Source organism: Ambystoma mexicanum (assembly GCF_040938575.1).
Source record: "Ambystoma mexicanum isolate Mex_15411 chromosome 12 unlocalized genomic scaffold, UKY_AmexF1_1 Mex_chr12_unloc.1, whole genome shotgun sequence".
Classification (NCBI taxonomy): domain Eukaryota; kingdom Metazoa; phylum Chordata; class Amphibia; order Caudata; family Ambystomatidae; genus Ambystoma; species Ambystoma mexicanum.
The window spans coordinates 14,391,433-14,403,477 of NW_027182322.1; the positions used below are offsets into that span (position 1 = coordinate 14,391,433).

The following is a 12,045-nucleotide window of genomic DNA, read 5'->3' on the forward strand; positions in this document are numbered from 1 at the left end:
CATGACAACTGCCAAATTACATCTTACTACTTACAATGACAAAGTTAAAGCGCCAGGTCGATCTCATCACGTTGGTGCCTGAGACATCACATAATGTGACACAGCCATCTCGTATAGATGCCCCAGATTTGAGAAGTGTAGTTATGGAGAAAAAATAAATATATATATATATATATATATATATGTATGTCTTCAAACACCAAAATTGAGATAGCACCATTTCGCGCAGGAATTCCTCCAGCCGAAAGCCCACAAATGTTGCTGGATAGACTGACACCTCTTTGGATGTCCTTCTGTATTTGCTGGCTAGTGTAAAGCAACGTGGACCCACCACTCTATAGCTCTGCCGTCAAGAGTGTCCATAGCACACTGGGCAGATGTCGCTTCTCTAGGCAGACAAGCAGTGGAATTCTGCGGAAGGTCAATGGTGCTTCCATTGGTTTTGCCACTAGGCGATCCATTGCAGCCCTAGAATGAAGCATAGCCCGCTGAATACATTCAGGGTGTTCTGCGGTGGGAAAGGTCAGAGGGGGTGATAGTTGGTGAGCGTGCACAGCACCTCAGAATGACACCACTGCCTAGCAGGGGGACCGGTGGAGGCACTATTCTCAGCCAATGCCTCTCTGAACGAGTCTGCCTTGTTTCATCCCGGTAAGAGATCAGGCTAACGGGCTTCCAATGAAAAAAGCAGACATCAGACTGAAGCATGGTGCACCGTGCATGTCCACAATCATCGGCTCCAAAGAGAAGACGTTCAGGAACAGGATTTAGTATGGCAAAAGAACACATCATCCTAATTCCTATGTACAGTATAAAAAGCCCACAATTGAGGAAAAATATCACATGGAAATGCCTGGGATCGAACCTGTGGCCTCATACTTCCCAAGTATGTGCTCTACCACTGAATTACATCCCCACTGCCAGCAAGGAACTGTGAAATCTACCAGATGCTGGCTGGCTGCTTGGGACTAACAGCTCCCAGAACTGACGGTAACTGTCGAATTGGAGTTTCCAAATGGCAGACTTCATTTTAGAGCCACCTGTGTCTGGTTGTCCATAGAAACATGCAGAAAGGCTGCCCCCCCCCCCATGCAATTCCCCTGACCAACTAATGAAAAATATCAATATGTTCAAGACTTTTGCTTTTAGAAGCCAGAGATAGGCCCCAGCAGCAGAGCTGGTAGGATATTCCAGCTCAAAACTAACAAGTTACAGAACCTGATCGACTTAGGTTGACAACAGAGGCACATCTGTGGCCACATCCAGTGAAAACAAATTATTTTTAAAGCTAGGCATCATATGCTACAAAGGTACAATGGTGGAGCTATACATTCGGAACCAAAACAATCGACTGAAAAGAAACGCAAGGCAATGCCAATCCTTTCACGATTCTGCACCGTTAAAACTGTGGTGTGATGTTTCTCTCTGTGCATTTCTATTTGTAGTGATTGTGAAGGCATACAGGATGTTGACACTGGCAGGGACGCAAACCTCAGTGATATATTATAGGCAGGTTTGCCATACGGGCACCAGCGTTTTCTCAGACAAATAGATATGAATGTCGATGATCCTATAATCATGGCCCGAGTTGCAGTGTGAAATACAAAATAACCGGGACAAAATCACACTGATGTTTATGCAAATGGAGATGCCGGGGATTGAACCCGGGACCTCATACATGCGAAGCATGCGCTCTACCACTGAGCTACATCCCCTCGGTGTGCGGTGGGCCTGTCCTGCAGACATCTTTTCCTGGGAGAATTCTTCCGGTCAAAATATGCTGCCAACTGAAGCACTAGCAAAAGACCAGGGAAAACGGGAGCAAGACTGGAAAAGCACATGGTCAGCTGAAGCAGTGTGCATTATGCTTCTCCATAAGAGATGACTTCCAGGGGAAGTATTCCACCAGAGGATTACCATGCTCAAAGAGCCATCTAGTGGACAGAGACCATATGACAGTCAAAAAAAGGGAAACAATTGGAGATGCCAGGGATTGGACCCAGGGCCTCATCCATGCAAAGCAAGTGCTCTACCACTGAGCTACATCCCCTCGGTATGCAGTGTGTCTGTCCCGCAGACATAATTTTCAGGGAGAACTCTTCTGGTCAAAACATTCTGCCGAGTGAAGCACTAGCAAAAGAGCAGGGAAAACTGGAGCAAGAATGGAAAACCTCATGGTCACACTGAAGCAGTGTGCATTTTGCTTCTCCATAAGAGATGACTTCCAGGGGAAGATTTCCACCAGAGGATTACTGTGCTCAAAGGGCCATCTAGTGGATAGAGATCATATGACAGTCAAAAAGAGAAACAAGTGGAAATGCCCCAGGTCCTCATACGTGCAAAGCATGCGCTCTACCACTGAGCTACATCCCCGCTGAGAGGACACTTCCTCATCACACCTAAAAGCTTCAGGAGGGAGTGGGCTAAGTAAGGAAAGGGGTTTGCAGTAGTGCATATGAAAAAACATGACAACTGCCAAATTACATCTTACTACTTACAATGACAAAGTTAAAGCGCCAGGTCGATCTCATCACGTTGGTGCCTGAGACATCACATAATGTGACACAGCCATCTCGTATAGATGCCCCAGATTTGAGAAGTGTAGTTATGGAGAAAAAATAAATATATATATATATATATATATATATGTATGTCTTCAAACACCAAAATTGAGATAGCACCATTTCGCGCAGGAATTCCTCCAGCCGAAAGCCCACAAATGTTGCTGGATAGACTGACACCTCTTTGGATGTCCTTCTGTATTTGCTGGCTAGTGTAAAGCAACGTGGACCCACCACTCTATAGCTCTGCCGTCAAGAGTGTCCATAGCACACTGGGCAGATGTCGCTTCTCTAGGCAGACAAGCAGTGGAATTCTGCGGAAGGTCAATGGTGCTTCCATTGGTTTTGCCACTAGGCGATCCATTGCAGCCCTAGAATGAAGCATAGCCCGCTGAATACATTCAGGGTGTTCTGCGGTGGGAAAGGTCAGAGGGGGTGATAGTTGGTGAGCGTGCACAGCACCTCAGAATGACACCACTGCCTAGCAGGGGGACCGGTGGAGGCACTATTCTCAGCCAATGCCTCTCTGAACGAGTCTGCCTTGTTTCATCCCGGTAAGAGATCAGGCTAACGGGCTTCCAATGAAAAAAGCAGACATCAGACTGAAGCATGGTGCACCGTGCATGTCCACAATCATCGGCTCCAAAGAGAAGACGTTCAGGAACAGGATTTAGTATGGCAAAAGAACACATCATCCTAATTCCTATGTACAGTATAAAAAGCCCACAATTGAGGAAAAATATCACATGGAAATGCCTGGGATCGAACCTGTGGCCTCATACTTCCCAAGTATGTGCTCTACCACTGAATTACATCCCCACTGCCAGCAAGGAACTGTGAAATCTACCAGATGCTGGCTGGCTGCTTGGGACTAACAGCTCCCAGAACTGACGGTAACTGTCGAATTGGAGTTTCCAAATGGCAGACTTCATTTTAGAGCCACCTGTGTCTGGTTGTCCATAGAAACATGCAGAAAGGCTGCCCCCCCCATGCAATTCCCCTGACCAACTAATGAAAAATATCAATATGTTCAAGACTTTTGCTTTTAGAAGCCAGAGATAGGCCCCAGCAGCAGAGCTGGTAGGATATTCCAGCTCAAAACTAACAAGTTACAGAACCTGATCGACTTAGGTTGACAACAGAGGCACATCTGTGGCCACATCCAGTGAAAACAAATTATTTTTAAAGCTAGGCATCATATGCTACAAAGGTACAATGGTGGAGCTATACATTCGGAACCAAAACAATCGACTGAAAAGAAACGCAAGGCAATGCCAATCCTTTCACGATTCTGCACCGTTAAAACTGTGGTGTGATGTTTCTCTCTGTGCATTTCTATTTGTAGTGATTGTGAAGGCATACAGGATGTTGACACTGGCAGGGACGCAAACCTCAGTGATATATTATAGGCAGGTTTGCCATACGGGCACCAGCGTTTTCTCAGACAAATAGATATGAATGTCGATGATCCTATAATCATGGCCCGAGTTGCAGTGTGAAATACAAAATAACCGGGACAAAATCACACTGATGTTTATGCAAATGGAGATGCCGGGGATTGAACCCGGGACCTCATACATGCGAAGCATGCGCTCTACCACTGAGCTACATCCCCTCGGTGTGCGGTGGGCCTGTCCTGCAGACATCTTTTCCTGGGAGAATTCTTCCGGTCAAAATATGCTGCCAACTGAAGCACTAGCAAAAGACCAGGGAAAACGGGAGCAAGACTGGAAAAGCACATGGTCAGCTGAAGCAGTGTGCATTATGCTTCTCCATAAGAGATGACTTCCAGGGGAAGTATTCCACCAGAGGATTACCATGCTCAAAGAGCCATCTAGTGGACAGAGACCATATGACAGTCAAAAAAAGGGAAACAATTGGAGATGCCAGGGATTGGACCCAGGGCCTCATCCATGCAAAGCAAGTGCTCTACCACTGAGCTACATCCCCTCGGTATGCAGTGTGTCTGTCCCGCAGACATAATTTTCAGGGAGAACTCTTCTGGTCAAAACATTCTGCCGAGTGAAGCACTAGCAAAAGAGCAGGGAAAACTGGAGCAAGAATGGAAAACCTCATGGTCACACTGAAGCAGTGTGCATTTTGCTTCTCCATAAGAGATGACTTCCAGGGGAAGATTTCCACCAGAGGATTACTGTGCTCAAAGGGCCATCTAGTGGATAGAGATCATATGACAGTCAAAAAGAGAAACAAGTGGAAATGCCCCAGGTCCTCATACGTGCAAAGCATGCGCTCTACCACTGAGCTACATCCCCGCTGAGAGGACACTTCCTCATCACACCTAAAAGCTTCAGGAGGGAGTGGGCTAAGTAAGGAAAGGGGTTTGCAGTAGTGCATATGAAAAAACATGACAACTGCCAAATTACATCTTACTACTTACAATGACAAAGTTAAAGCGCCAGGTCGATCTCATCACGTTGGTGCCTGAGACATCACATAATGTGACACAGCCATCTCGTATAGATGCCCCAGATTTGAGAAGTGTAGTTATGGAGAAAAAATAAATATATATATATATATATATATATATATATATATATATATATATATGTATGTCTTCAAACACCAAAATTGAGATAGCACCATTTCGCGCAGGAATTCCTCCAGCCGAAAGCCCACAAATGTTGCTGGATAGACTGACACCTCTTTGGATGTCCTTCTGTATTTGCTGGCTAGTGTAAAGCAACGTGGACCCACCACTCTATAGCTCTGCCGTCAAGAGTGTCCATAGCACACTGGGCAGATGTCGCTTCTCTAGGCAGACAAGCAGTGGAATTCTGCGGAAGGTCAATGGTGCTTCCATTGGTTTTGCCACTAGGCGATCCATTGCAGCCCTAGAATGAAGCATAGCCCGCTGAATACATTCAGGGTGTTCTGCGGTGGGAAAGGTCAGAGGGGGTGATAGTTGGTGAGCGTGCACAGCACCTCAGAATGACACCACTGCCTAGCAGGGGGACCGGTGGAGACACTATTCTCAGCCAATGCCTCTCTGAACGAGTCTGCCTTGTTTCATCCCGGTAAGAGATCAGGCTAACGGGCTTCCAATGAAAAAAGCAGACATCAGACTGAAGCATGGTGCACCGTGCATGTCCACAATCATCGGCTCCAAAGAGAAGACGTTCAGGAACAGGATTTAGTATGGCAAAAGAACACATCATCCTAATTCCTATGTACAGTATAAAAAGCCCACAATTGAGGAAAAATATCACATGGAAATGCCTGGGATCGAACCTGTGGCCTCATACTTCCCAAGTATGTGCTCTACCACTGAATTACATCCCCACTGCCAGCAAGGAACTGTGAAATCTACCAGATGCTGGCTGGCTGCTTGGGACTAACAGCTCCCAGAACTGACGGTAACTGTCGAATTGGAGTTTCCAAATGGCAGACTTCATTTTAGAGCCACCTGTGTCTGGTTGTCCATAGAAACATGCAGAAAGGCTGCCCCCCCCCCATGCAATTCCCCTGACCAACTAATGAAAAATATCAATATGTTCAAGACTTTTGCTTTTAGAAGCCAGAGATAGGCCCCAGCAGCAGAGCTGGTAGGATATTCCAGCTCAAAACTAACAAGTTACAGAACCTGATCGACTTAGGTTGACAACAGAGGCACATCTGTGGCCACATCCAGTGAAAACAAATTATTTTTAAAGCTAGGCATCATATGCTACAAAGGTACAATGGTGGAGCTATACATTCGGAACCAAAACAATCGACTGAAAAGAAACGCAAGGCAATGCCAATCCTTTCACGATTCTGCACCGTTAAAACTGTGGTGTGATGTTTCTCTCTGTGCATTTCTATTTGTAGTGATTGTGAAGGCATACAGGATGTTGACACTGGCAGGGACGCAAACCTCAGTGATATATTATAGGCAGGTTTGCCATACGGGCACCAGCGTTTTCTCAGACAAATAGATATGAATGTCGATGATCCTATAATCATGGCCCGAGTTGCAGTGTGAAATACAAAATAACCGGGACAAAATCACACTGATGTTTATGCAAATGGAGATGCCGGGGATTGAACCCGGGACCTCATACATGCGAAGCATGCGCTCTACCACTGAGCTACATCCCCTCGGTGTGCGGTGGGCCTGTCCTGCAGACATCTTTTCCTGGGAGAATTCTTCCGGTCAAAATATGCTGCCAACTGAAGCACTAGCAAAAGACCAGGGAAAACGGGAGCAAGACTGGAAAAGCACATGGTCAGCTGAAGCAGTGTGCATTATGCTTCTCCATAAGAGATGACTTCCAGGGGAAGTATTCCACCAGAGGATTACCATGCTCAAAGAGCCATCTAGTGGACAGAGACCATATGACAGTCAAAAAAAGGGAAACAATTGGAGATGCCAGGGATTGGACCCAGGGCCTCATCCATGCAAAGCAAGTGCTCTACCACTGAGCTACATCCCCTCGGTATGCAGTGTGTCTGTCCCGCAGACATAATTTTCAGGGAGAACTCTTCTGGTCAAAACATTCTGCCGAGTGAAGCACTAGCAAAAGAGCAGGGAAAACTGGAGCAAGAATGGAAAACCTCATGGTCACACTGAAGCAGTGTGCATTTTGCTTCTCCATAAGAGATGACTTCCAGGGGAAGATTTCCACCAGAGGATTACTGTGCTCAAAGGGCCATCTAGTGGATAGAGATCATATGACAGTCAAAAAGAGAAACAAGTGGAAATGCCCCAGGTCCTCATACGTGCAAAGCATGCGCTCTACCACTGAGCTACATCCCCGCTGAGAGGACACTTCCTCATCACACCTAAAAGCTTCAGGAGGGAGTGGGCTAAGTAAGGAAAGGGGTTTGCAGTAGTGCATATGAAAAAACATGACAACTGCCAAATTACATCTTACTACTTACAATGACAAAGTTAAAGCGCCAGGTCGATCTCATCACGTTGGTGCCTGAGACATCACATAATGTGACACAGCCATCTCGTATAGATGCCCCAGATTTGAGAAGTGTAGTTATGGAGAAAAAATAAATATATATATATATATATATATATATATATATATATATATATGTATGTCTTCAAACACCAAAATTGAGATAGCACCATTTCGCGCAGGAATTCCTCCAGCCGAAAGCCCACAAATGTTGCTGGATAGACTGACACCTCTTTGGATGTCCTTCTGTATTTGCTGGCTAGTGTAAAGCAACGTGGACCCACCACTCTATAGCTCTGCCGTCAAGAGTGTCCATAGCACACTGGGCAGATGTCGCTTCTCTAGGCAGACAAGCAGTGGAATTCTGCGGAAGGTCAATGGTGCTTCCATTGGTTTTGCCACTAGGCGATCCATTGCAGCCCTAGAATGAAGCATAGCCCGCTGAATACATTCAGGGTGTTCTGCGGTGGGAAAGGTCAGAGGGGGTGATAGTTGGTGAGCGTGCACAGCACCTCAGAATGACACCACTGCCTAGCAGGGGGACCGGTGGAGGCACTATTCTCAGCCAATGCCTCTCTGAACGAGTCTGCCTTGTTTCATCCCGGTAAGAGATCAGGCTAACGGGCTTCCAATGAAAAAAGCAGACATCAGACTGAAGCATGGTGCACCGTGCATGTCCACAATCATCGGCTCCAAAGAGAAGACGTTCAGGAACAGGATTTAGTATGGCAAAAGAACACATCATCCTAATTCCTATGTACAGTATAAAAAGCCCACAATTGAGGAAAAATATCACATGGAAATGCCTGGGATCGAACCTGTGGCCTCATACTTCCCAAGTATGTGCTCTACCACTGAATTACATCCCCACTGCCAGCAAGGAACTGTGAAATCTACCAGATGCTGGCTGGCTGCTTGGGACTAACAGCTCCCAGAACTGACGGTAACTGTCGAATTGGAGTTTCCAAATGGCAGACTTCATTTTAGAGCCACCTGTGTCTGGTTGTCCATAGAAACATGCAGAAAGGCTGCCCCCCCCCCATGCAATTCCCCTGACCAACTAATGAAAAATATCAATATGTTCAAGACTTTTGCTTTTAGAAGCCAGAGATAGGCCCCAGCAGCAGAGCTGGTAGGATATTCCAGCTCAAAACTAACAAGTTACAGAACCTGATCGACTTAGGTTGACAACAGAGGCACATCTGTGGCCACATCCAGTGAAAACAAATTATTTTTAAAGCTAGGCATCATATGCTACAAAGGTACAATGGTGGAGCTATACATTCGGAACCAAAACAATCGACTGAAAAGAAACGCAAGGCAATGCCAATCCTTTCACGATTCTGCACCGTTAAAACTGTGGTGTGATGTTTCTCTCTGTGCATTTCTATTTGTAGTGATTGTGAAGGCATACAGGATGTTGACACTGGCAGGGACGCAAACCTCAGTGATATATTATAGGCAGGTTTGCCATACGGGCACCAGCGTTTTCTCAGACAAATAGATATGAATGTCGATGATCCTATAATCATGGCCCGAGTTGCAGTGTGAAATACAAAATAACCGGGACAAAATCACACTGATGTTTATGCAAATGGAGACGCCGGGGATTGAACCCGGGACCTCATACATGCGAAGCATGCGCTCTACCACTGAGCTACATCCCCTCGGTGTGCGGTGGGCCTGTCCTGCAGACATCTTTTCCTGGGAGAATTCTTCCGGTCAAAATATGCTGCCAACTGAAGCACTAGCAAAAGACCAGGGAAAACGGGAGCAAGACTGGAAAAGCACATGGTCAGCTGAAGCAGTGTGCATTATGCTTCTCCATAAGAGATGACTTCCAGGGGAAGTATTCCACCAGAGGATTACCATGCTCAAAGAGCCATCTAGTGGACAGAGACCATATGACAGTCAAAAAAAGGGAAACAATTGGAGATGCCAGGGATTGGACCCAGGGCCTCATCCATGCAAAGCAAGTGCTCTACCACTGAGCTACATCCCCTCGGTATGCAGTGTGTCTGTCCCGCAGACATAATTTTCAGGGAGAACTCTTCTGGTCAAAACATTCTGCCGAGTGAAGCACTAGCAAAAGAGCAGGGAAAACTGGAGCAAGAATGGAAAACCTCATGGTCACACTGAAGCAGTGTGCATTTTGCTTCTCCATAAGAGATGACTTCCAGGGGAAGATTTCCACCAGAGGATTACTGTGCTCAAAGGGCCATCTAGTGGATAGAGATCATATGACAGTCAAAAAGAGAAACAAGTGGAAATGCCCCAGGTCCTCATACGTGCAAAGCATGCGCTCTACCACTGAGCTACATCCCCGCTGAGAGGACACTTCCTCATCACACCTAAAAGCTTCAGGAGGGAGTGGGCTAAGTAAGGAAAGGGGTTTGCAGTAGTGCATATGAAAAAACATGACAACTGCCAAATTACATCTTACTACTTACAATGACAAAGTTAAAGCGCCAGGTCGATCTCATCACGTTGGTGCCTGAGACATCACATAATGTGACACAGCCATCTCGTATAGATGCCCCAGATTTGAGAAGTGTAGTTATGGAGAAAAAATAAATATATATATATATATATATATATATATATATATATATATATATGTATGTCTTCAAACACCAAAATTGAGATAGCACCATTTCGCGCAGGAATTCCTCCAGCCGAAAGCCCACAAATGTTGCTGGATAGACTGACACCTCTTTGGATGTCCTTCTGTATTTGCTGGCTAGTGTAAAGCAACGTGGACCCACCACTCTATAGCTCTGCCGTCAAGAGTGTCCATAGCACACTGGGCAGATGTCGCTTCTCTAGGCAGACAAGCAGTGGAATTCTGCGGAAGGTCAATGGTGCTTCCATTGGTTTTGCCACTAGGCGATCCATTGCAGCCCTAGAATGAAGCATAGCCCGCTGAATACATTCAGGGTGTTCTGCGGTGGGAAAGGTCAGAGGGGGTGATAGTTGGTGAGCGTGCACAGCACCTCAGAATGACACCACTGCCTAGCAGGGGGACCGGTGGAGACACTATTCTCAGCCAATGCCTCTCTGAACGAGTCTGCCTTGTTTCATCCCGGTAAGAGATCAGGCTAACGGGCTTCCAATGAAAAAAGCAGACATCAGACTGAAGCATGGTGCACCGTGCATGTCCACAATCATCGGCTCCAAAGAGAAGACGTTCAGGAACAGGATTTAGTATGGCAAAAGAACACATCATCCTAATTCCTATGTACAGTATAAAAAGCCCACAATTGAGGAAAAATATCACATGGAAATGCCTGGGATCGAACCTGTGGCCTCATACTTCCCAAGTATGTGCTCTACCACTGAATTACATCCCCACTGCCAGCAAGGAACTGTGAAATCTACCAGATGCTGGCTGGCTGCTTGGGACTAACAGCTCCCAGAACTGACGGTAACTGTCGAATTGGAGTTTCCAAATGGCAGACTTCATTTTAGAGCCACCTGTGTCTGGTTGTCCATAGAAACATGCAGAAAGGCTGCCCCCCCCCCCATGCAATTCCCCTGACCAACTAATGAAAAATATCAATATGTTCAAGACTTTTGCTTTTAGAAGCCAGAGATAGGCCCCAGCAGCAGAGCTGGTAGGATATTCCAGCTCAAAACTAACAAGTTACAGAACCTGATCGACTTAGGTTGACAACAGAGGCACATCTGTGGCCACATCCAGTGAAAACAAATTATTTTTAAAGCTAGGCATCATATGCTACAAAGGTACAATGGTGGAGCTATACATTCGGAACCAAAACAATCGACTGAAAAGAAACGCAAGGCAATGCCAATCCTTTCACGATTCTGCACCGTTAAAACTGTGGTGTGATGTTTCTCTCTGTGCATTTCTATTTGTAGTGATTGTGAAGGCATACAGGATGTTGACACTGGCAGGGACGCAAACCTCAGTGATATATTATAGGCAGGTTTGCCATACGGGCACCAGCGTTTTCTCAGACAAATAGATATGAATGTCGATGATCCTATAATCATGGCCCGAGTTGCAGTGTGAAATACAAAATAACCGGGACAAAATCACACTGATGTTTATGCAAATGGAGATGCCGGGGATTGAACCCGGGACCTCATACATGCGAAGCATGCGCTCTACCACTGAGCTACATCCCCTCGGTGTGCGGTGGGCCTGTCCTGCAGACATCTTTTCCTGGGAGAATTCTTCCGGTCAAAATATGCTGCCAACTGAAGCACTAGCAAAAGACCAGGGAAAACGGGAGCAAGACTGGAAAAGCACATGGTCAGCTGAAGCAGTGTGCATTATGCTTCTCCATAAGAGATGACTTCCAGGGGAAGTATTCCACCAGAGGATTACCATGCTCAAAGAGCCATCTAGTGGACAGAGACCATATGACAGTCAAAAAAAGGGAAACAATTGGAGATGCCAGGGATTGGACCCAGGGCCTCATCCATGCAAAGCAAGTGCTCTACCACTGAGCTACATCCCCTCGGTATGCAGTGTGTCTGTCCCGCAGACATAATTTTCAGGGAGAACTCTTCTGGTCAAAACATTCTGCCGAGTGAAGCACTAGCAAAAG

General features: G+C 46.2%; 5 non-coding genes across 5 annotated transcripts; all 5 read right to left on the bottom strand.

The window, feature by feature from the left end:
- Positions 1-1,643: 1,643 nt before the first annotated feature.
- On the bottom strand, positions 1,644-1,715 carry TRNAA-CGC (transfer RNA alanine (anticodon CGC)). Its single transcript has one exon. It is a non-coding gene; the product is annotated as a tRNA-Ala (tRNA).
- A 2,389-nt stretch (positions 1,716-4,104) lies between these two features.
- On the bottom strand, positions 4,105-4,176 carry TRNAA-CGC (transfer RNA alanine (anticodon CGC)). The gene has a single exon. It is a non-coding gene; the product is annotated as a tRNA-Ala (tRNA).
- A 2,411-nt stretch (positions 4,177-6,587) lies between these two features.
- Positions 6,588-6,659, bottom strand: TRNAA-CGC (transfer RNA alanine (anticodon CGC)). Its single transcript has one exon. It is a non-coding gene; the product is annotated as a tRNA-Ala (tRNA).
- A 2,407-nt stretch (positions 6,660-9,066) lies between these two features.
- Positions 9,067-9,138, bottom strand: TRNAA-CGC (transfer RNA alanine (anticodon CGC)). Its single transcript has one exon. It is a non-coding gene; the product is annotated as a tRNA-Ala (tRNA).
- A 2,410-nt stretch (positions 9,139-11,548) lies between these two features.
- Positions 11,549-11,620, bottom strand: TRNAA-CGC (transfer RNA alanine (anticodon CGC)). The gene has a single exon. It is a non-coding gene; the product is annotated as a tRNA-Ala (tRNA).
- Between the last annotated feature and the right edge of the window lie 425 nt (positions 11,621-12,045).